At 45.3% G+C, this 24,899-nt stretch overlaps 1 long non-coding RNA gene across 2 annotated transcripts; it reads right to left on the bottom strand.

The window, feature by feature from the left end:
• Nucleotides 1–1,306: 1,306 nt before the first annotated feature.
• On the bottom strand, nucleotides 1,307–20,981 carry LOC310849340. 2 transcript variants are annotated; one of them, XR_014566876.1, is made up of 4 exons: nucleotides 20,653–20,757; nucleotides 11,761–11,858; nucleotides 8,348–8,481; nucleotides 1,307–1,632 (listed from the first exon to the last, which is right to left on the bottom strand). It is a non-coding gene; the product is annotated as an uncharacterized lncRNA (long non-coding RNA). The 2 variants fall into 2 exon arrangements; XR_014566875.1 differs by lacking the exon at nucleotides 11,761–11,858 and having other exon boundaries at nucleotides 20,653–20,981.
• Nucleotides 20,982–24,899: the final 3,918 nt, after the last annotated feature.

Raw genomic sequence — 24,899 nt, 5'->3', positions numbered from 1 at the left:
AGAAGTATGTGTTCTAGACAGCATGTGTCCTAGAATTGTAGAATCATAGGGTTGGAAGGGACCCAAAGCATCATCAAGTCTAACCTCCTGCATTGCAGGAATCTCAGCTAAAGCATCCATGGCAGATGGCCATCCAACCTCTGCTGAGAAACCTCCAAGGAAGGAGAGTCCACAACCTCCTGAGGGAGTCCGTTCCACTGTCAAACAGCTCTTACTGTTGGACAGTTCTTCCTGATGTTTAATCAGAATATCCTTTCTTGTAACTTGAAGCCATTGGGTTGAGTCCTACCCTCCAGAGCAGGAGAAAACAAGCTTGTTTCTCCTTCTTCCATATGACAGCCCTTGAGATATTTGAAGATTCCTCTCATATCTCTTCTCCCCCTTCTCTTTTCTAGGCTAAACATACCCTGTTCCTTCCACCACTTCTGGGAGCCAGTGTGGTATAGTGGGAGCAGTGGACTCGTAATCTGGTGAACCGGGTTCGCTTCCCCGCTCCTCCACATGCAGGTGCTGGGTGACCTTGGGCCAGTCACACTTCTCTGAAGTCTCTCAGCCTCACTCACTTCACAGAGTGTTTGTTGTGGGGGAGGAAGGGAAAGGAGAATGTTAGCCACTTTGAGACTCCTGAAGGGGAGTGAAAGGCGGGATATCAAGTCCAAACTCCTCCTCCTCTTCTTCTTCATATGGCTTAGTTTCCAGGGACTGGCTGGATGAAGAGGAGTGGTGGTGGAAGGCACCAGCTGGGGAACCCATTAGGGAAGCCTCAGAGGAGGAAGGCTCAGAGCCTGTGGAGTGGTGGTGGGACAATGAGAACAGGTCACAGAAGGAATGGTTGGATGCTGAAGAAGCAACAGGCTTTAGTGGGAAAGAGGAGCCAGGTGCATCTGACTCAGAAAGTATGTTTACATGGAATGATGCCAAGAGGAGCTGACATCCAAACAAGTGGTGGTCACCAGTTTGGGAATGGCTCACCTTGGTGAACCAAAAGAGGGCCACCTAGGTGCGGGGAGGTGATATATCAATGTCTTTGGCCCCACCTTTTGCACCAACATCCGTACAGCTGGTTCATGCATTGATGGATTAGAACCTGCCCTAGACAACCTCACTCATCTGCTTAGGGTCTGGGCGAGGGGTGGTCCAAGCAGGAGATAATCAGGCACAATGGTGTTAACAGGTGTTCAAACCGTTTTGCTTTTAAAAAATACATCAATTCCCCATCCCAAATTTTAACCTCTCCAGCTAGCGACAGTGGAGATACAATCCCATTTTTTTTCTAAAGAAACAAATATATTTTAACACCCACAACAACAAATATGACCTCTTATTATCAAAGGCAGCTTGCCTGAGAGAGAAAGAAAGAAAAAGTTTCCCCTTTGGGGGCTGTCCATTTTGAAGATCAAAGGACAACATGTGTTAGACTGTTTCCTCTGTTCAAAAGCCACCGAAATAGCAGCAAAAAGGGAGCCTTCGAATCAAACGGCTCTGGCGCCTGACTGGGAAGAGGCGATGCGCTTTTTCTTCTGTTGATTTCTCCACTTTTCAGCCATTAAGTTAACGTTCTCAGCCTTCAAAGTAGAAGCTTCAATAAAGCAAGCGGTGGCACCTTTTTCACACAGCCGGGAGGCAGGACTCCTGGAGAAACAAACAAAAGAGATGAAGAAGAACGATAAAGCCAAACAAGAATATGGAGCAGCTTCTGTACGAAGAGGTTCTCCCCTCCGCCAAAAAAACCCACACAACTCAAGGCAACAGGACATTCAGAAGCTTGTACTGGCATTTGGTACCATGCTCTGGTGCAGTGAAGACTTGCCTATTGGGGCAAATGGGGCCCTGCCCCACACATCTAGCCAGCCTCCACCTGCCTGCCTTCTTACTTGCAACCAACCTACAGGGTAGCCTTGACTCTGAGCTTCCTCTTCCTTAGTTTCAGTATTTGCTGTTGTAGAATTCAATCTCCTCCTCCTCCTCCTCCTCCTCCTCTTTCTTTCTTTCTTTCTTTCTTTCTTTCTTTCTTTCTTTCTTTCATAGCTGAGTAAGTTTGTCTTCCATAAACACGGTTTTAACAATGAGTCCGTAAGTGACTGTGGATTTTGACTGGGAAGGACGGGGAAGGAAACACACCTGTCCTTAGCAAAGCTGTTACGTACAGATTCGTAGTCTCTTATGGAGTTCTTACACACACACACACACAGTGGTACCTCTGGTTACATACACTTCATGTTACATACGCTTCAGGTTACAGACTCTGCTAACCCAGAAATAGTGCTTCAGGTTAAGAACTTTGCTTCAGGATGAGAACAGAAATTGTGGTCTGGCGGCGCAGCAGCAGCAGGAGGCCTCATTAGCTAAAGTGGTGCTTCAAGTTATGAACAGTTTCAGGTTAAGAACGGGCTTCCAGAATGAATTAAGTACTTAACCTGAGGTACCACTGTGTGTGTGTGTATGTAGCATTAATCACATGTAACAGATATATTATTGGGCCTTTACACAATTTGAACATAATCCTTTTTGGACGGAAGACTGAAGTGTGCTCCCAATTTTGATTCACAAAGCACCATCCCTTAGGTATCAGAAGTTTCTCCAACACCATCCTAATGCTTTGGTAGCCAAACTCTCTTGAGGCTAAACCCCCTTTTGGCAAGATAACAGACCTGCCAAATCTGACAGGTAGGATACAAGGCTGCATATAAATTGTGCGTTGTTGAGAACCTCGGAATATCCTCATGTTAATGTTATCACTTTCCTTCAGACTTCCTTTTCTGGAAGGAGCCAAACAAGCCCAGCCGTCAGATCCCCTGAAAGCTTGGCTCCCTGCCTGATCTGAACATTTATCCCTGACAGCCAACTTTTCAAACTCCATCAGCTCACTGGGAGATGCTCCTGTCTCTCCACGTGAGGACGTTCACCTAATTGTCTCCAAGTGACTTCTGGGTCTCTTGTCGCTTCTCCAAAACTTGATGAGCCTGCTCAATTACAAGATATTAAGGAACTCCACTCAAGAGCTTGCAATGCATATCTGGGCCCCTGGAAGGATTAATGCAGGAACTAAAAATAAGCAAAGCTCAAAGCTCCTTTTCCATCTTGAGAGGAGCATTTCAATGACCAGCTTAAAAGTACTGCTTGTGTGATTAATCTTATGGCATGAACATGCTTCACTCCTCACTTTTAAGAGCTGATAGCTTAACAAATTCCTTGCATCATGTGTGAGCCAAAAGCACTTTCATGAATGTGCAATGGGAGGAATTCCATTTTGCTTCCATGGCTGTCATGACTCAGGCCCTTCTTTTGGGGATAAGGCTGGGAATTCAGTAATGGAGAGGGTATTGCCCTCAGGATAAGCCCCAGAAACACCAACTAGAAGCATTTTTGCAAGAAGATCCCATGATGCACCGCTCAAGCTTGAGAATACCATTTCCCGCTTCTCTGACACAAAATGACTCCATCCTCAGAATCCTCAGAGCAATTGGTATCTCCTCTGCTCTCTTCCAACTTGCAAATTCTATAATTCTATCTTCTGAACCATTCTTCCTAGCTGGCTGAATGAAGAGGCATTTCTCAGTGAAGGCAGAACTAGCTAGAAGTCATCTGCTATCTATGGCTCTGTATGAGAGTCAACTGGTGCTGAAGCAATATCTGAGCCCTTCTCTTATGCAGCGTTCAACCTGAGCCTTGCACAGAGCTGTCCATGCTTGCCTGGGCTTGCCTTTGCCCACGGCATTCAAAGAATAATAGAATTGCAAGGTTCAAGGGACCCCCAAAGGCCACCTAGTCCAACTCCTTGCAATGCAGACCTTCTGCTCTGGAAGGTGCTCTGACCTTAGGCATTGGGTAGTCTCAACATCAGTCATCTGGCATATGCACACCTAGGTTATAGTGAATGTCCCAAACGTGGCACCTGTTATGCTTGTATATACACCAGTGCACCTGACTTTTTGGATTTTCACACATTTGTATTTCTGTGGGTATGTAGGAAAATGTTACATATTGAAGCTACACAATCTCCAGCTGCATTGATCTCCATCTAATTTGTTGAGTTGAACTTTATTAATAATAATAATAATTAATAATTTATTATTTATACCTCGCCCATCTGGTTGGGTTTCCCTAGTCACTCTGGGCGGCTTCCAACTGAATATTAAAAACAATACAGCATCAGACATAAAAAACTTCCCTAAACAGGGCCACCTTCAGTTGTCTTTTAAAAGTAAAATAGTTGTTTATTGCCTTGACATCTGCTGGGAGGACGTTCCCCAGGGCAGGTGCCAATACAGAGAAGGCCCTCTGCCTCGTTCCCTATAACCTCACTTCTCACAGTGAGGGAACCGCCAGAAGGCCCTCGGCGCTGGACCTCAGTGTCCAGGCAGAACGATGGGGTGGAGACGCTCCTTCAGGTATACAGGACCGAGACCATTTAGGGCTTTAAAGGTCAGCACCAACACTTTGAATTGTGCTCGAAATGTACTGGGAGCCAATGAAGATCTTTCAGGACCAGTGTTATATGGTCTCGGCGGCCACTCCCAGTCCCCAGTCTAGCTGCCACATTCTGGATTAATTGCAGTTTCTGAGTTACCTTCAAAGGTAGCCCCACATAGAGCGCATTGCAGTAGTCCAAGCGAGACATAACTAGAGCATGCACCACTCTGGCAAGACTTTGGCTGGGAGGTGGGCAAATGGCAAAACAAACAAGAGAATTGACTTGATGCAGAGTGTGAAGGAGGCAGTAGGAACCTGGTCTCAAATCCTACCTTTAGTTATAGGACCACAGGTCAAGCGGGGTAGGGTGGGGGTGGGGGTGAAATCACTGCCATCTGCAGGGGGTTGGACTAGATGACCCTCAGGGTCCCTTCCAACTCTACAATTATATGATTCCATGATCCCTTGGCCTGATTTCTCAACTGAAGAAAGGTTTAATTGGTAAGGGGGGCTGTAAAATACCAACTTTGGGTTCCATGACTGAAGAAGGGATTAGAGATAAATTTAAAATAATAATGAAGTGGAATCATACACACAGTAAAAATGCCATGAAATGATTCATCAGATGTGGTCCAGGGCCACTACTTGGATTGTAGCTTAGCTAGAAAAGGAAAGAATCTGTCAGTTTTGGAGTCTCACTTTCCCAAACAGTTTGCCACATTTCCACATCAGTCTGCATTTTTCTTTAAGTCCTCATAAAATTTATCAGCATATTAGTGCTCATTTTCCCCAATGTACGCATTTTGCAAGCAAATTTTCCCAATATAAAATGCATTATGGTATCTTATTTTCACTTTTCCATAACACACGCTTATTTTCTACACATTTTTTGTTGAAGAACAAAATTTGGAAAAAAACAAATTTAAGGGACGCCCAGGTTTCAGTTCAAGTATTGTTTTGAGAGGTGCAAATTACAGGTTGGCTTGTATTAAAACTTCAACTGACCCCTAGTTTGAACAAGTTGATTTTGGACTTTCATATCAATGGTTCAAGTTCATGGGAACATTCTTAAGGTGCTTAATCAAGGACAGAGATGAAAGATTGGATTCAAGCCAGGAATCACATAGATGGTACCCATTTCAACCTCCATGAATATGCATGACACTCAGGCGACGGATTGTATTGACATTCTGCTTCTGTTGCAGTTTAGGGATCATTTAGATTGGATTAATTGGATAATTGTGGAAGTGTGACAGAAAGAAAGATAACAACGTACTTTAAAAATGAATATATATGGCACTTCGGACAGCAGAGCTGACTTGCCAGTGCTGAACAACCAACCGTGTTGTCTTGAAGTTGATGGTTTGTGTGTGTGTGTGTCAAACTGCAATCTGCATGTAGGTAATGAGCAATTATGCTCATTTCTAGGCTAAGGATGTGTTTAGCATCCCAACCAATGAGTGAGAGTCCAAGGCTGGCTCAAGACATTTTGCTGCCTGAGGCAAAGGAGAAAATGCCACACACAAAATGGCACTGCCCTGTCCCTGAGGGAGATCAGCAGGGTAGTTATGAAGGCAGAGGGCAGACACACAGCTCTCTTATCCAACAGAAAGGTATGGTCAGGCAGTTCAGGAACTAGAGCTGAAGGGCACCACTGCCTCCCAGAATATGCTACCTGAGGCAGCTGCTTCATTCTGCCTGTTGGTAGGAGTGGCACTGTGACAGACATGCCCCTAAACAATGTTCTTGTACCACTACTGTTTATTAGTGGCTGTATCCATTGCTACAGTTTCTCTCACACAATTTTATGGGTGCATGATAGGACTGCCTTATTGTTGTCTCCTCTCCAGCCCAACCCTTCACCATGAGGTCCCAGGGCAAGTTACAACCATGAACTTGGGTAAGTTGGATGTGGTCAAAAATGAGATGGCAAGAATAAATAATGACATCCTGGGCATCAGTGAACTAAAATGGATGTGAATGGGCGAATTCAGTTCAGATGACCATCATATCTACTACTGTGGGCAAGAATCCCATAAAAGAAATAGAGTGGCCCTCATAGTCAACAAAAGAGTGGTGAAAGCTGTATTGGGATGCAATCTCAAAAATGATAGAAATATCTTGATACGAATCCAAGGCAGACCTTTTAACATCACAGTAATCCAGGTTTATGCACCAACTGAAGAAGACCCTGATGTTGGGAAAGATGGAGGGCACAAGGAGAAGGGGACGACAAAGGACGAGATGGTTGGATAGTGTTCTCGAAGCTACCAGCATGAGTTTGACCAAACTGCAGGAGGCAGTGGAAGACAGGAGGGCCTGGCATGCACTGGTCCATGGGGTCACGAAGAGTCAGACACGACTAAACGACTAAACAACAACAACACAATGAAGAGAATAGCCTGGGTCCTGAAAGATATCAGGCAGGCCAGAGACAGAGGTGAAAAGCTGTTTCCTGGTCATGCTGGATCTCTCAGAAGTCTTTGACATCATTGATCATGACATCCTTCTGGACCATCTAGAGGAGTTGGGAGCTGGGGGCACTTATACAGCTGTTCTGCTCCTTCCTCCTGGGCCGTGTTCAGAAAGTGGTGTTGGGGGATGAGTGTTCAGACCCCATGGCTCTCACTTGTGGGGTGCCTCAGGGTTCCATCCTCTCCCCCATGGTTTTTAACATCTATATGAAGCCACTGGAAGAGATCATCAGGGGGTTTGGACTGGGCGTTCAACTCTCCTTCAAATCTGAACCAGTGAAGGCAGTGAAGATCCTGTGTGAATGTCTGGAGGTGGTTGGAGGATGGATGGCGGCTAACAGAAGTACTGTTTTGGGGGGACAGGGGGCGGGCAGGTGTGGGGGACTCCCTGGTCTTGAATGGGGAAACTGTGACTCTGAAGGACCAGGTGCACAGCCTGGGAGTCATTTTGGTCTCACAGCTGCCTATGGAGGCGCAGGTTAACTCTGTGTCCAGGGCAGCTGTCTACCAGCTCCACCTGGCATGCAGGCTAAGACCCTACCTGCCCGCAGACTGTCTCGCCAGAGTGGTGCTTGCTCTGGTTATCTCCTGCTTGGACTACTGCAATGCACTCTATGTGGGGCTACTTTGAAGGTGACCCGGAAACTACAAGTAATCCAGAATGCGGCAGCTAGACTGGTGACTGGGAGTGGCCGCTGGGACCATATAACACCGGCCCTAAAGGATCTTCATTGGCTCCCAGTGTGTTTTTGAGCACAATTCAAAGTGTTGGTGCTGACCTTTAAAGCCCTAAATGGCCTCAGCCCAGTATATCTGAAGGAGCGTCTCCACCTCCATCATTCAGCTTGGACACTGAGGTCTAGCTCTGAGGGCCTTCTGGAGGTTCCCTCACTGTGAGAAGTGAGGTTACAGGGAACCAGGCAGAGGACCTCCTCAGTAGTGGCACCTGCCCTGTGGAACGCCGTCTCACCAGATATCAAGGAAATAAATGACTATCTGACTTTTAGAAGGCATCTGAAGACAGACCTGTTTAGGGAAGTTTTTAATTTTTTATGTCTTAATATGTTCTGATATATGTTGTGAGTCTCCCAGAGTGGCTGGGTAAACCTAGCCAGATAGGCGGGGTATAAATAATAAAAATATTATTATTATTATTATTATTATTATTATTATTATTATTATTAGGTTGGAGAAATGAGATGTACTCCCCCAGTGTGTGATTCCCAGCAACTGGAATTCAGAGTCATGCTCAGTGGGTGAGACACATAGTCATCACGGCTGGTTTCAGTTCATGTGAGCCTGGCCAACACTGTATTATGACAACCCCACGATAAACCTGCTGAAGCAGCACTTCCATCAGTGAAGATATTCATAATTTACCAACTCCCTTCTTCCCCAGCAAACATTAAAATGATGTGCCAATTGATCTTGTGGTGCTCTTTAGTGCCCTTCAGACTAACCTGATTAGCTGTTCATCTTGTTCCTGACTGAGGTTCAGATTTTAGAGAGCCTCTTCGTACTTGTCTGGTAACTCATATTTCTTCTTGCTGGCTGTAAGAGAAGACATCTATGGACTTCATTACGGGTGTATGTTCTGCAAAGAGAACCCAAGATATACTCACAATATGTTATGATACCCAACTCTCATGGCCAAGGCTTCCAACTTGTTCTTTTAAATGATTGCTGCTTAGTTCAGTAGCTGGAGACAGAGACAGCTTTTGACAGATCAGGAGCGAAAGATTGGTGAATTTTAGGAAGGGAAGGGCAACCTGAATTTTAGGAAGGGAAGGGCAACCTTTGCTACATTAAGGATGGGAAGCTTATTTGAGAAGCTTGAAGATTCAGGATAGATAAAAAAAAAATTCACACAGTTCATAAACTATGGAGCTTATACCCACAGGATGAAGTGATGGCTACTAACTTAGCTGACTTTAAAAGAGGATGAGACAAATTGATGGGGGAGACTTAGAGGAGGTAAGATAGCCATATGATATCATGGTATCATTGTTAGAATTCCTGGCTCAATGATTACAGTCATAGGATTGTTGTCTTTCACATGATGCTATTTGTTTTGACTCCACAGAGTGGGAAGTGACGAAGACAGGATGTTTGTGTTCCTGTGTTCCGTGAAGCGGGACTATTGTCCTTTGTTCTTTTCCTCTTTGCTGTCTGATGCTAGAGAGAGAGGGAGCCATGTTGCAGTGCTCCGTGTGTGTTTATATGTAAATAAAGTAGATTAGCCAAAATGCTGAGTTGCTGAGGTCTGTTATGCAAGCTGCGCAAACTCTGCAGATCCCTAAGTGTGCCGATGTCTGTTGGCATCGGTCGCAGTGATGTTTGGGCTGAAGAAAGCTTTTGAAGCTCCTGAACGATTCACCAGGAGGGAGGGAACATGCCAGTCGGGCATGTGTCTCTACCAGAGTCCTACTCAAGTGTAGGCTGAACTCAAAACAACCATATGATAGCCATCTTCAAATATCTCAAGGGCTGTCACATGGAAGTGGGAGCAAGCTTGCTTTCTCCTGCTCTGGAGGGTAGGACTCGAACCAATGGCTTCAAGTTACAAGAAAGGAGATTGCGACTAAACATCAGGAAGAACTTTCTGACAGTAAGAGCTGGTTGACAGTGGAATGGTCTCCCTTGGGAGGTTGTAGAATCTCTTTCCTTGGAGGTCCTTAAGCAGAGGTTGGATGGTCATCAATCACAGATGCTTCAGCTGAGATTCCTGCATTGAAGGGGGTGGGACTAGATGACTCTTGGAGTCCTTCCAACTCTATAATTCTATGATGGGCCGCTATCAATGACTACTATCCATGTAGGCTTGGCTCTGCCTCCATAGCTGGCTTCTGAATACTAGTTGCTGTAAACCACAGGGCAGGAAAGTGCTCTTGCATTTGGGTCCTGCTCCTTGGTTTACTACAGGCATCTGGTTGGGTGCTGTGAGACCAGGATGCTGAATTAGATGGGCCATTGGCCTGATCCAACAGGACTCTTCCTATCTTCTTATGGCTGTCAGGCTCAAGGAATTCTCTCCTCCCTGTCACGGTCCTGTCTACAGGCGATCGAAGTCCCGGCTGAGGACATCAGGACTGGGGGCAAGATGGTGAGGTGGGAGCAGGAATGAGAGTTCAGAAGCCAGAAGTCAGGAGGTCAAGAGTCCAAGGGTCAGAGAGCCGGGAGTCAAGAAGCCAGGGGTCCGAGGGTCAGGATGCAAGGAGTCACAAAGTCAAGGGTCCAGGTGTCAAGAAGCAAGGAGTCACAAAGTCAAGGGACCAAGGATCAAGAAGTAGGGAGTCCAGAAGCCAAGGTTCAAGGATCAGGAAGCAAGAAGCCAAACACAGCAAGGCAGGGAGTGTGTTGCTGTGGCAAAGAGCCAAAGGGAAATGCGGACCTTATATTCCTTCCCGGCTCTTGCCACCAGGTGCATTTAGTTAGCAAGCGGCCTCACCTATGCGGCCACGCCTTGCCTCTTCAGAACAAACTGAGGAAGGCCCCAGTCCTGCAAAGTCCTACTGGTCACAGGGCCTGGCTCCTGCACACACTCCTGACACTCCCCTGGTAGCATCAAGGATCAAAGGAGAAACAAGAAAGTTTGTATTTGTGGTTTTTATTCAGTAATTGTGGAGCAAGGCAAACAATCCAGTCCTTAACTCCATGGTGAAGTTGCTCACTCTGAGCCCCTCTCCTTCCTTCCCCAGCAACAGCCCGTGGCTCTGCGAGGGTCCTCAGAAGTCAAATGCTGTTGAGCTCTTTGCTCTTGAATTCTAAGTGAGCGGCCAGTACGTGGCGATGGTGGAGCTTCTACTGTATGCTCTCCAAGGAAGTCTCTGCTGGAAGTTCTCCAACTCCCCCTCCCTCTCCTAACATCTCATAACTTGGCAGCTCTGTGTTCTGCTGTAATACAACCCTGTCTCCCTCTTCTCTTGAAACTACTGGATGGGGGGGGGGTGTCCCCTCACCCACTCCTCCTCCAAGGGAAGCAGAGAAGTAGGAGGGGGCGATTCCCAAACCTCCTCTTCAGTCCAGTCCCTGACAAGGACCTTTTGCTCTGGAAGGCAAAGGAATCTCATCCTTTGAAAGACCAGTATGGAACAATCTCGCGCAATGCAGAATTAAGGAAGCTTGCAACATCCTCAACCAATGGACCATTCTGTACCTTTGGCCATTGACCATATTTGCATGTGAGTACAGTTGTGACAGCAGCAGCCTGCAAACCAGGAATAGGGGGTGTGTGCCACTCCAAGTGTTGCTGAACTACAACTCCCATCATCCCTAACTATTGGCCATGCTGGCCAGAGTGATGGGAGCTGGAGTCCAAGAATGTCCAGAGGGCCGCAAATTCCCTATCCCTGATGTAGACTAAGCTGGTCCCTCTTACGTCTCCAATACACATACCAGATAGTTCTGATTTTCTAGTGTACAGGTATGGCCTTGTTGCAGAATCTAAGCATTGCCATAATTTGGTAGGCACCATGCCAGTTGCTAAATTCCCCGAAGGGCAGAAAAGCTGCTGGAACCAGGCTTTTCAAGTGTAAGGCTGCAGTCCTAAGCATTCTTTCTTGGGCACAAGTCCCACTGAAATCAGTAGGGACTTCCTTGTGATTAAAAATGGGTAGAATCAGGTTGTAAATGGAATGGCTCCCGGAGGGCTTCCAGAGCCATTGAATTAGCCCCCTGTTTTCAAGCAGATGCAAATGGGGGAATTTAATACCAGTCGTGTTCCCCAAATCAAATTATGCTGCTTGTGTTTTGGGGGGGTTTGTTTATTCATTTGGAAGAAAAGCTTCTGGGCTCCGTTTTGATCAATAATAATAAAAAAACAAGAATACAAACATTTATCTGCATTTGCTCAATAGTAAATGAAATCCAGTACCTTAGAGCAAAGAAAAACCTCTCCCAATGCAGAATTATTGCCTTGGTGATATCAGTAGCCAATAGACCAATAGTTGCTTTCTGCCAAATGTCCTAATTCTATGTTTGGATCATCACAGCAGGAGAGGTGAGGGAAAGAAAAAAGACATTTCTTTCATAATATGGAAATGTCCTTGCCTATCTCAGCCCAATTAGCTCATTATGAAGTGGAAGCCTCCATGTCCATGTGTCAGCCAGAAGAATGACATTTTTGTATAATAATAATAATAATAATAATAATAATAATAATAATAATAATAATAATTTATTATTTATACCCCGCCCATCTGGCTGGGTATCCCCAGCCACTCTGGGCGGCTTCCAACAAAACACTAAAATACAATAACCTATTAAACATTAAAAGCTTTCCTAAACAGGGCTGCCTTCAGATGAATTCTAAAAGTTTGGTAGTTATTTTTCTCTTTGACATCTGGTGGGAGGGCATTCCACAGGGCAGGTACCACTACCAAGAAGGCCCTCTGCCTGGTTCCCTATAACTTGGCTTCTCGCAGCGAGGGAACCGCCAGAAGGCCCTCGGCGCTGGACCTCAGTGTCCGGGCAGAACGATGGAGGTGGAGACGATCCTTCAGGTATACTGGACCAAGGCTCTTTAGGGCTTTGAAGGTCAGCACCAACACTTTGAATTGTGATCGGAAATGTACTGGGAGCCAGTGTAGGTCTTTCAAGACTGGTGTTATGTGGTCTCGGCGGCTGCTCCCAGTCACCAGTCTAGCTGCCACATTCTGGATTAGTTGCAGTTTCCAGGTCACCTTCAAAGGTAGCCCCACATAGAGCGCATTGCAGTAGTCCAAGCGAGAGATAACCAGAGCATGCACCACTCTGGAGAGACAGTCTGCGGGCAGGGAGGGTCTCATCCTGCGTATCAGATGGAGCTGATCTGGTCCTAACCAATGTTGATGACCTGGTTAGTGGGGTAGAAGTGGAAGGATCATTAGGCGCGAGTGATCATGCTCTTCTGAAGTTTACTATACAGTGGAAAGGAGCAGCCAAGCATACTAGGACTCAATTTCTTGATTTTAAGAAAGCCGACTTCATAAAACTTAGGGAAGTGCTGGGTGAGATCCCATGGACAGTAATACTAAAAGGAAAGGGAGTTCATGATGGCTGGGAGTTTGTTAAGAGGGAGATAGTAAAAGCACAACTTCAGGCAATACCAATGAGACGGAAACATGGAAGGTGCCTAAAGAAGTCAGGGTGGCTATCTAAAGAACTTTTAACTGAGTTAAGATTAAAAAAGGATGTGTACAAAAAATGGAAAAGGGGGGAAACCACCAAAGAGGAATTCAAACAAATAGCCAGCACGTGTAGACACAAAGTCAGAAAAGCTAAAGCACAGAATGAACTCAGGCTTGCTAGAGAGGTTAAAAGCAACAAAAAAAGACTTTTATGGGTATGTACGTAGCAAAAGGAAGAACAAAGAAACCGTGGGGTCACTCAGAGGAGAGGATGGTGAAATGCAAACAGGGGACACAGAAAGGGCTGAACTCCTCAATGCCTTCTTTGCCTCAGTCTTCTCCGATAAAGAAAACAATGCCCGACCTGAAGAATTTGGAGCAGATGATTCAGCAGAGGAAACACAGCCCAGAATAACTAAGGAGATAGTACAAGAATACTTGGCTAGTTTAGATGTATTCAAGTCTCCAGGGCCAGATGAACTGCATCCAAGAGTATTAAAAGAACTGGCAGATGTGATCTCAGAACCACTGGCAGTCATCTTTGAGAATTCCTGGAGAACAGGCAAAGTCCCGGCAGACTGGAGGAGGGCAAATGTTGTCCCTATTTTCAAAAAGGGGAAAAGAGAGGACCCAAATAATTACCGCCCAGTCAGTCTGACATCAATACCAGGGAAGATTCTGGAGCAGATCATTAAGCAAACAGTCTGTGAGCACCTAGAAAGGAATGCTGTGATCACCAATAGTCAGCATGGATTTCTGAAAAAAAAGTCATGTCAGACGAACCTGATCTTGTTTTTTGACAGAATTACAAGCCTGGTAGATGAAGGGAATGCAGTGGATGTAGCCTACCTTGATTTTAGCAAGGCATTTGACAAGGTGCCCCATGATATTCTTGTAAAGAAGCTGGTAAAATGCAGTCTTGACTATGCTACCACTCAGTGGATTTGTAACTGGCTGGCTGACCGAACCCAAAGGGTGCTCATCAATGGTTCCTCTTCATCCTGGAGAAGAGTGACTAGTGGGGTGCCACAGGGTTCTGTCTTGGGCCCGGTCTTATTCAACATCTTTATCAATGACTTGGATGATGGACTCAAGGGCATCCTGATCAAATTTGCAGATGACACCAAACTGGGAGGGGTGGCTAACACCCCAGAGGACAGGATCACACTTCAAAACGACCTTGACAGTTTAGAGAACTGGGCCAAAACAAACAAGATGAATTTTAACAGGGAGAAATGTAAAGTATTGCACTTGGACAAAAAAAATGAGAGGCACAAATACAAGATGGGTGACACCTGGCTTGAGAGCAGTACATGTGAAAAGGATCTAGGAGTCTTGGTTGACCACAAACTTGACATGAGCCAAAAGTGTGACGTGGCAGCTAAAAAAGCCAATGCAATTCTGGGCTGCATCAATAGGAGTATAGCATCTAGATCAAGGGAAGTAATAGTGCCACTGTATTCTGCTCTGGTCAGACCTCACCTGGAGTACCGTGTCCAGTTCTGGGCACCACAGTTCAAGAAGGACACTGACAAACTCGAACGTGTCCAGAGGAGGGCAACCAAAATGGTCAAAGGCCTGGAAACGATGCCTTGTGAGGAACGGCTAAGGGAGCTGGGCATGTTTAGCCTGGAGAAGAGGAGGTTAAGGGGTGATATGATAGCCATGTTCAAATATATAAAAGGATGTCACATAGAGGAGGGAGAAAGGTTGTTTTCTGCTGATCCAGAGAAGCAGTGGACACGGAGCAATGGTTCCAAACTACAAGAAAGAAGATTCCACCTAAACATTAGGAAGAACTTCCTGACAGTAAGAGCTGTTTGACAGTGGAATTTGCTGCCAAGGAGTGTGGTGGAGTCTCCTTCTTTGGAGGTCTTTAAGCAGAAGCTTGACAACCATATGTCAGGAGTGCTCTGATGGTGTTTCCTGCTTGGCAGGGGGTTGGACTCGATGGTCCTTGTGGTCTCTTCCAACTCTATGATTCTATGGTTCTATGATAAACAGCTGCCCTGGACACAGAATTGACCTGCATCTCCATGGACAGCTGTGAGTCCAGAATGACTCCCAGGCTGCACACCTGGTCCTTCAGGGGCACAGTTACCCCATTCAGGACCAGGGGGTCCTCCACACCCGCCTGCCTCCTGTCCCCCCAAAACAGTACTTCTGTCTTGTCAGGATTCAACCACAATCTGTTAACAGCCATCCATACTCCAACCGCCTCCAGACAGTCACACAGGACCTTCACCGCCTTCACTGGTTCTGATTTGAAAGAGAGGTAGAGCTGGGTATCATCCGTATACTGATGAACACCCAGCCCAAACCCCCTGATGATCTCTCCCAGCGGCTTCATATAGATATTAAAAAGCATGGGGGAGAGGACAGAACCCTGAGGCATCCTGCAAGTGAGAGCCCAGGGGTCTGAACACTCATCCCCCACCACCACTTTCTGGACATGGCCCAGGAGGAAGGAGCAGAACCACTGTATGACAGTGCCCCCAGCTCCCAGCCCCTCTAGACGGTCCAGAAGGATGTTATGGTTGATGGTGTCAAAAGCCGCTGAGAGATCCAGCAGAACTAGGAAACAGCTCTCACCTTTGTCCCTAGCCCGCTGGAGATCATCAACCACTGTGACCAAGGCAGTCTCAGTCCCATGATGAGGCCTGAATCCCGATTGGAAGGGATCCAAATGGTCCGCATCCTCCAGGCGTGCCTGGAGTTGTTCAGCAACCACTTGCTCAATCACTCTGACATCACAAGACGTCCATCTCTTTATAACTGACAGTGGATCGCTCTGTATGGATCTGTAAGACAAGAAGTAGCCCTGAGACTGGTCCATAAAACTAGGAGATTATTTGCATCATTCAGAAAATGCGCGTGGTATAGCACATCTAGGACTGCACCACTTCAGGATGCTGGTGGGAATCAAATTCTGAATGCTGTATTGCTAACCCGTGTTCCTTCAGATATTGTTGGCAAAGAATGCAGATGGAATCAATTTTAAATGGATTTATACGTGGAATTTGATAGCTGGTTTTATCAAATTTTTCCCCACATTGAACTACCTTCTGCATCAAGCACCCACTAATCTCCAATGACTTGTGCATTCACATTATTATTTTTAAAGGTTGACTAAGCAATATTGTATGCAAAAAATACATATATATTATGTATAATATTATGGAAGTGTTGAGTCCCATGTTGTACCATATTTCCACAGCAGTATTTTACTAATATCAATACATAAATACTTCTATACAGTTTATATGCACTGTAGCACGTATCTGTTTCTTTGCTGGTTACTTTAGGAAACCAAGAGTGTATATGAATATAATAGTCTAACATTATGGATAATAATACTTATTATAATGCTTGTGAGAAATGAAAATGTTCATATTTGTATCAGAGCAGGAACAAAAGTTTTTTTGTTGAGATCAAGGAACACCGTGATCATAAGAAAATATTCCTGCTTGACATGGATATTTTCACAAAGTTCATTTGTAGTTGTTGGACTACAACTCCCATCATTCATGACCTTTTCCTGTGGTAGCTGGGGATGATAGCATTTGGAGTCCAACAACCTTTAGAGGGACACAGGTTCTCCTTCCTATCCTAATCTTCAGCGTATTCTGCGCCCGTTAACCCTCCTAAACTTTTTCAGGAGATATCAAAAATGCTACAATGTCTTTAAGATACATGTAAGGTAAAGGGACCCTGACCATTAGGTCCAGTCGTGGCCTACTCTGGGGTTTCGGTGCTCATCTCGCTTTATTGGCCAAGGAAGCTGGCATACAGCTTCCGGGTCATGTGGCCAGCATGACTAAGCCACTTCTGGTGAACTAGAGCAGCGCACGGAAATGCCGTTTACCTACCCGCCAGAGCGGTACCTATTTATCTACTTGCACATTTACGTGATTTCAAACTGCTAGGTTGGCAGGAGCTGGGACCGAGCAACGGGAGCTCACCCCGTTGCGGGGATTCGAACCGCCAACCTTCTGATTGGCAAGTCCTAGGCTCAGTGGTTTAACCCACAGTGCCACCCGTGTCCCTAAGATACATGTAGGACTTCATTATTTTGACCAGCTACAGCTTCTCTCCTCTCCTAGTCCTACTTTAGTTCTTTCTCTTGACTGCTGTCCTGCTAATAATACATTTGACTATCCGCTCCCCGCCCCTGACCTTCCTCAGTCAACATTTCCTATGTGATCTATATAGAATCATAGAATCATAGAGTTGGAAGAGACCACAAGGGCCATCAAGTCCAAGCCCCTGCCAAGCAGGAAACACCATCAGAGCACTCCTGACATATGGTTGTCAAGCCTCTGCTTAAAGACCTTCAAAAAAGGAGACTCCACCACACTCCTTGGCAGCAAATTCCACTGTCAAACAGCTCTTACTGTCAGGAAGTTCTTCCTAATGTTTAGGTGGAATCTTCTTTCTTGTAGTTTGGATCCATTGCTCCGTGTCCACTGCTTCTCTGGAGCAGCAGAAAACAACCTTTCTCCCTCTTCTATGTGACATCCTTTTATATATTTGAACATGGCTATCATATCACCCCTTAACCTTCTCTTCTCCAGGCTAAACATGCCCAGCTCCCTTAGCCGTTCCTCATAAGGCATCGTTTCCAGGCCTTTGACCATTTTGGTTGCCCTCCTCTGGACACGTTATCAACTCAACCACACATCAAAATCCAAAGAGAAGTTTGTAAACCAAAATCTCGGACTGTATCCGGGTTTGTTTTTTTGTCTTCCTTGAAGCCTGCTGCTTTAACTGTCAGGATCCAGATTGTTATCACCTCGTAAAATGAGACATTTATCTCCTCAGTGAAATTTACAGCCTCTCTAAAAATGAGCAATGGAATGGGAAAGACTAAGGGTTGGTACCCCAGAGTCTTCTCCAACACGTTTGAGCCGGGGAGTGGCCCCACTGGAATGCCTTGAATGAGAGAGAGGGGGAAAGAATCTCTCATTTCATTATTATGACTTCAAAATGTGAGCATCTGACAGCACAAGGGCGATTGTTTCCCCCCGATTTGAAAAGGATGCTTTATGGGGTGCTTAAATCGGTGGCATTATGTTTACGATTATTCCTTCTGTAACTTGACTAAGGGAGGTGACTGCAAGACGCTACAAAGGATGGCAAAGACTTTGCGCCCCCAAAATCGGCAGTGTCATGTCCTGGGACAGGTGCACTTCTCATGATTTAATATGGCCTTAAAAGGTAAAGGGACCCCTGACCATTAGGTCCAGTCGTGGCCGACTCTAGGGTTGCGGCGCTCATCTCGCTTTATTGGCCGAGGGAGCCGGTGTACAGCTTCCGGGTCATGTGGCCAGCGTGACTAAGCCCCTTCTGGCGAACCAGAGCAATGCACGGAAACACTGTTTACCTTCCCAACAGTGTGGTACCTATTTTTCTACTTGCACTTTGACGTGCTTTCGAACTGCTAGGTTGGCAGGAGCAGGGACCGAGCTACGGGAGCTCACCCCATCGTGGGGATTTGAACTGCCGACCTTCTGATTGGCAAGTCCTAGGCTCTGTGGTGTAACCCACAGCGCCACCCATGTCCCTTTTAATATGGCCTTAGTCTTCTGCTAAATTCGAGTGGAGTGCAAATATATACATTTTCTTTTTTATATTAAAAAAAAGATATATAAAAGACCATGTTTGCATCCTGAATTGCAGAACATGAATCTTAGCTAGGATTGTCCAATGAGGATTTCACCCAAAGCAGAAGTCAAATTCATTTTAGAGATACATCCCAGGGGAAATCAGTTGGAAGTGTGTGCATGGAATCAGTTGGAAGTGTGTGCAAATTTGGAATTTCCTACAAATCCTGGAAAATAAAAAAAGATTAATGGGTTTCTTCTTGTGTTCTTGTGCAGTAGAACCCACCTCAGTGGAAACACCTCTTCTTGTATTTTGTTTGTTTAAAATGTTTTTAGGCCACTTTCCTGGGCAAATGCCCATCCAAAACAGCTTGCAAACTGAGGTTCAGGGAACTTCAAGGGTCCCCTAAACCCTTATACCCCAGCTTGATCGCTGAGATCAGCTGCAGAACTTCTGTTGAGAGATCCCTGAGTTGGTGAGGCTCATCTGACAATGAGAAACTGAGTCTTTAGTGGCATCAGCCTAGCCCTGTGGAATATACTGCTAGTAGAGATTTAATGGGCATCTTCTGTGACAACTTTTAAATACCTTCTGGGACCTGTTCTGCCAGGCTTATGCGGGCACTTAAGAAACCATCCTCCTCCAGTGGTTAACTGATATCTGTTTTTAACCTGTATGGTTTTATGTTTTTGTTGCTGTAAACATATTATTTTATTTGCTTTATGCAAGTTACTTTTAGAAACAAACAATATATATATATTAAAAGGTGTCACATTTTCTTTGAAGTCTTCACATATGTCAGCTGTTTTCTGGTCCCCATGCTAACAGTGGCTGCTTAATATGAAAAGCTTTATATGCAGATATAAACCTAAACCTAGACAGCATCTTAAAAAGCATAGACATCACCTTGCCAACAAAGGCCCATATAGTTAAAGCTATGGTTTTCCCAGTAGTGATGTATGGAAGTGAGAGCTGGACCATAAAGAAGGCTGATCGCCGAAAAATTGATGCTTTTGAATTCTGGTGCTGGAGGAGACTGCAAGAAGATCAAACCTATCCATTCTGAAGGAAATCAGCCCTGAGTGCTCACTGGAGGGGCAGATCCTGAAGCTGAGGCTCCAAGACTTTGGCCACCTCATGAGAAGAGAAGACTCCCTGGAAAAGGCCCTGATGTTGGGAAAGATGGAGGGCACAAGGAGAAGGGGATGACAGAAGATGAGATGGTTGAACAGTGTTCTTGAAGCTACCAGCATGAGTTTGAGGAAACTGCGGGAGACAGTGGAAGACAGGAGTGCCTGGCGTGCTCTGGTCCATGGGGTCACGAAGAGTTGGACACAACTAAACGACTAAACAACAACAACAATATTTCACACCCTATCACAGACATGGTTTTCTCATCCAAATCACCTAGCCTTCTTTCAAAATCCTCAATGGCTCTGGGTTTTCTCACCTGTTTTTTTTTTTAAAAAAAACGTAAGCGCTGTTATATATTCAGTTTGTCAGAGATTTTGATTCTACTTCTGAAAGATCATTCGTACAAAAATAAGAAGAGGCTGAATGCTGGATCAGTTGAATGGTCCAGCATCCTGTTCTCACAGATGCCTGTGGGAAGCCTTCAGGCAGGACCTAAGCGCAAAAGCACTTTCCCCTCCTGCATTTTCCAGCAACTGGTACTCAGAAGCAGGTAGGCACGTGGGTGACACTGTGGTCTAAACCTCTGAGCCTAGGGCTTGCCGATCAGAAGGTCGGCAGTTCAAATCCCCACAATGGGGTGAGCTCCCATTGCTCTGTGCCAACTCCTGCCAACCTAGCAGTTCGAAAGCATGCCAGTCCAAGTAGATAAATAGGTACAGCTGTGTCGGGAAGGTAAACGGCATTTCCATGCACTCTGGCTTCTATCACAGTGTTCCGTTGCACCAGAAGTGGTTTATTCATGCTTGCCACATGACCCGGAAAGCTGCCTGTGGACCAACGTCGGCTCCCTCGACCTGAAAGTGTGATGAGCGCCGCAACCTCATAGGTTGTTAGGAAACTGTGTATGTGCAGCTACTCACACAGAGTCTATTAAGGTTTGGCAGACAGCCAGAAGGCAGTCTGAAGGAGTAAGTCTGCCTGATGATACAGAGGCATGGAGTCAGCTCCATGATTGGTCAAGCTCTCTCAAAGGAGTGATAATTAATGGCCTACTAACTGGAATGTGTTAGTTCATAGTTCAGAGGTTCAGAGTTCAGTGTGTCAGTGTAGGAGTTGTGAGTCGTGTATGAGAGAGCTAGCTAAAGATCCGTGTTCTGTTCCTGTAAATATTCCACTGTATATAATAAACACCTAACTACAAGTTACTGGTTCCTGCTTCGTCCATCCTGTCTGTAGCCAAGTCGCCAATTGCTTCCGTGGATTCTGCGTTTACTCTGCTAGATCTGGCTAAGGTCCTGAAACTAGTAGAAAGTCAGAAAACACCAACAGGTTTTGCCAATATAGGTTCCTTTACCTTTACCTTTTTTTTTTACCTATTGTCTACAGCAGTATTGTCTACAGCCAGCAGGACCAGTGGTCAGGGATGATGGGAATTGTAGTCCAAAAACAGCTGGAGACCCAAGATTGGGAAACACTGGTCTACATTGACTAGCAGTCAACCCCATAGTCACCTTTGACTGGACTTGACCATCCAGGGATCCTTTACCTTTACCTATTCAGAAGCATTGCTGCCTCTGACCATGGAGACAGAGTATAGCCATCGTGATAGTCATTCATGCACACATGTGCACTCTCTCTCTCTCTCTCTCTCTCTCTCACACACACACACACACACACACACAATGCTCCTTAAGATGCAGGGGGTGGGAGGAACATTGTGATGCACTCAGCTATATGATTGTATCTAGATTGTGTCTCCATGTTGCCTCACTAGGGATAGAGGATGGATTCATTTGGTTCGCTCTCCACAGCAGGAAGGCTCCTTCCCATGCTCCCAGGCTTTCTGTAGATTGGGACACAACTCCCCGTCGGCTTGTGCAATGCACTTAATTTTGCAATTTATTTTTGGTGCGCAAGAAGCATGCACAAAATAATATTGTTTTGCTGTGTTTTTATATATGCTGTAAGCCACCCAGAGTGCCTGCGGAAACCCAGCTAGATGGGAAGGGTATAAATAATGGAAATAATAATAATAATAATAATAATAATAATAATAATAATAATATCCTGCTGTGGTTAAAACCACTGGAAAGTGTGCATGTCTGAAAGCACAACTCAAAACATGTAAAAAAATGTGCATAATGGGACAGAGGAAACAGAATACTCGATGCATTTCTACCAGTTCCCTATTCCATAGATTCAAAGCACTGTTTAAACTCATTCCTGGTCCTGATATTTGTTGTTTCGAAATAAACCAAAATCCATTTTCTAGCATATGCCCATTTCCTTAGTCTCTCCCTCTCCCAGTCACATAATATGTGACTCATTCCAGCCCAGACTTCTGACCTCTCTGTGAACAGACCTAAAAGGAGATCGTAATCATATCTCAAATTCAAAATGTGTCTTCCTTTGAAGTGAGTCGGGTTTTGCCTTTGATTTAGATTCACGTGCAGGGGAAAAAATGATAGAAAATTTCCCTTTTCATGTAGAATAACTCCGACTGTTTCTGGACCATTACCTCATCCTTTAATGTGCCTAAATGCTTCATCTTTTCTGTATTGTATTATTTATTATTTACATGTCACCGTACTTGACACCCCCCACAGGCTGTCTTAAGAAAATTATTTCTCCCTGTAGCAAATAAATTGCTTATATATATGGATTTTTCTTTCCTCTTTAGGGGAGCTCTGATACAAATAATAATTTGCCCTCCTGAGCAGTCACAGATAACAGCCTGATAAATTGTTATTCTTAGTAACGGCTTTGATTTGCCCGCAAATACATTTATATGTGCATAACATTAGACAGCGCGATTTTACAAACCGCATCGCCTTTAGGGACAGATACCACTCTGAGCTACTCGCAGAGAAAAACGCACTGGCGTCTTGGTTCATTACAGCTGAAGCCATCGTGGTAGATGAGATGAAGCAATGAAGACCCAAAGGAGGGAGATTTAAGATGGGTTGTCACACATTAATGTACCCATGCACCACTTCTGCTGCCGTGTTTTGACTCCAGTGATGACTTTTAGGCCTGAGCCAGATATTTGACAGAATATCTGCATGCAGGACTTCTTTCACTAATGAAGAGTTTCAAAATGGTTAGATGGATCCCACAGAAGGAATCGGCTAGTTCAGCATCCCCTCCAACATTCCTCGGATGAAGAAGAAGAAGAAGAAGAAGAAGAAGAAGAAGAAGAAGAAGAAGAAGAAGAAGAAGAAGAAGAAGAGTAGTAGTAGTAGTAGTTTGGATTTGATATCCCACTTTATCACTACCCTAAGGAGTCTCAAAGCGGCTAACCATCTCTTTTCCCTTCCTCCCCCACAACAAACACTCGGTGTGGTGAGTGAGGCTGAGAGACTTCAGAGAAGTGTGACTAGCCCAAGGTCACCCAGCAGCTGCATGTGGAGGAGCGGAGACGCAAACCCGGTTCACCAGATTACAAGTCCACCGCTCTTAACCACTACACCACAGCAACTGACCTCAACCTCACATTTTTGTCAACACCCCCCTACCCTGGAGAACATTTCCTTCCAGAAGGAAGGCAAGTGCCATCACCCCCTCACCAATGGGACAAGTGCCGGCTCATCCGCCTCCCTCCCAAACTTGGTGGCAGCAGTACTGGTGGGAGAAATAGGGACATTCTGGGATCCAATCAGAAGTCAGGATGGGTTTTGTAATTCCAGGACTGTCCTTGAAAAATCAGGGCACTTAGAGGGTATGGTTCAGACAGAGGCTGATGGCGTACTGCTGATCATACCTCCTTTAGGTATATTATATGGGTGTGCTGGAGGAAGGGGTTGGAGGAGGAAATCATAAAAAAATAAAAAAAACACACCATACCATTAAAATTCATATATTCAACATTAACATTCTCATGCAAACACCTACAATTCAGCTGGTGGGATGTTTTAATCCTGTCTTTTAAAAATAGGATTGTCGTTCACATTTTTCTTTGTATTTCTTGCAGTTTGGTTTTGATGCATGTGCTTCTTTGTTTATATATTGTGCGTCACTTCGAGTTACCTTGGCGAAAAGGCAACCAATGAAGTTAGTGAATAAATAAATCAATAACGCACACATACACACACACAGAAGAAAGACAACCACCCACAAGAACAGTCGCAGGAAGACTTTGACAGTATACAGCAGAACAATATCACTCAGTCCTTCAAATACAGTGGTACCTTGGGTTACAGACACTTCAGGTTACAGACTCCGCTAACCCAGAAATAGTACCTCGGGTTAAGAACTTTGCTTCAGGATGAGAACAGAAATCGTGCTCCAGCGGTGCGGCAGCAGCAGGAGGCCCCATTAGCTAAAGCGGTACCTCAGGTTACGAACAGTTTCAGGTTAAGAATGGAATTCCAGAATGAATTAATTTCTTAACCAGAGGTATCACTGTACTTGAGGAATAGGTATATTTTTACCTTGAGTGAAGACACCAGACAGATCTCACTGGGGAGAGCATTGCACAGAACCACAACTGAGCAGAACACCCCTTCCTTCTCATCAGTCTCTGAGCCTTCCTCGGAGCGGGTGGTGGACCCAGAAAATGGGGATGAAAATGGGGATAAAAAAGGGATGAAGAACTTCAGGCCACAGCCAAAACACATCAAAGATGACACATCCAACATCCAAGTCCCTCCAAGTATTCCCAATTTGGCTTGGAACTCAGCTGAATCTCCTGCACAGCCCTAGTGCTAAGTTGGAAGGTGCACCCCTTGGTAGTTTCATGGGTCTCTGTAAGGCGCCAGAGGATCCAACCTCCATGGTAGGTTGCCAGGAATGTATGACAAGGAAAAGCTCTTACCAATTGCCTTTTATTCAATATTCACAGAGAGAGGCTTAGAAATGCAACCTCTTGGAATAATGGCATTGCTCTGAGTAAATCTCCACTCCCCTTCTCTCCCACTTCCTCATTCGCCAACAGTCCCACCCCCTTTACGGTTGCTGCTTAGGGCCATCTGTCTCTGAGCTGTTTGCTCTCCTACGTCTAAGGCTTGCCGGGGTCTGGGAGATGGAGGGTGTGGAATGCCTTCTAGTGATAACATGTCAGCCAGCTGCTCCTACTCTCCCTCCTCCTCCTCTCCCATTACAGTGGTACCTCGGGTTACAGACGCTTCAGGTTACAGACTCCTCTAACCCAGAAATAGTACTATAATAA

The sequence above is a fragment of the Podarcis gaigeae genome (genome assembly GCF_964106915.1).
Source record: "Podarcis gaigeae genome assembly, chromosome: 7".
NCBI classification, from domain to species: Eukaryota; Metazoa; Chordata; class Lepidosauria; order Squamata; family Lacertidae; genus Podarcis; species Podarcis gaigeae.
The sequence above is the reverse complement of the archived record's forward strand: the minus strand, read 5'-3'. Positions and strand labels throughout refer to the sequence as shown.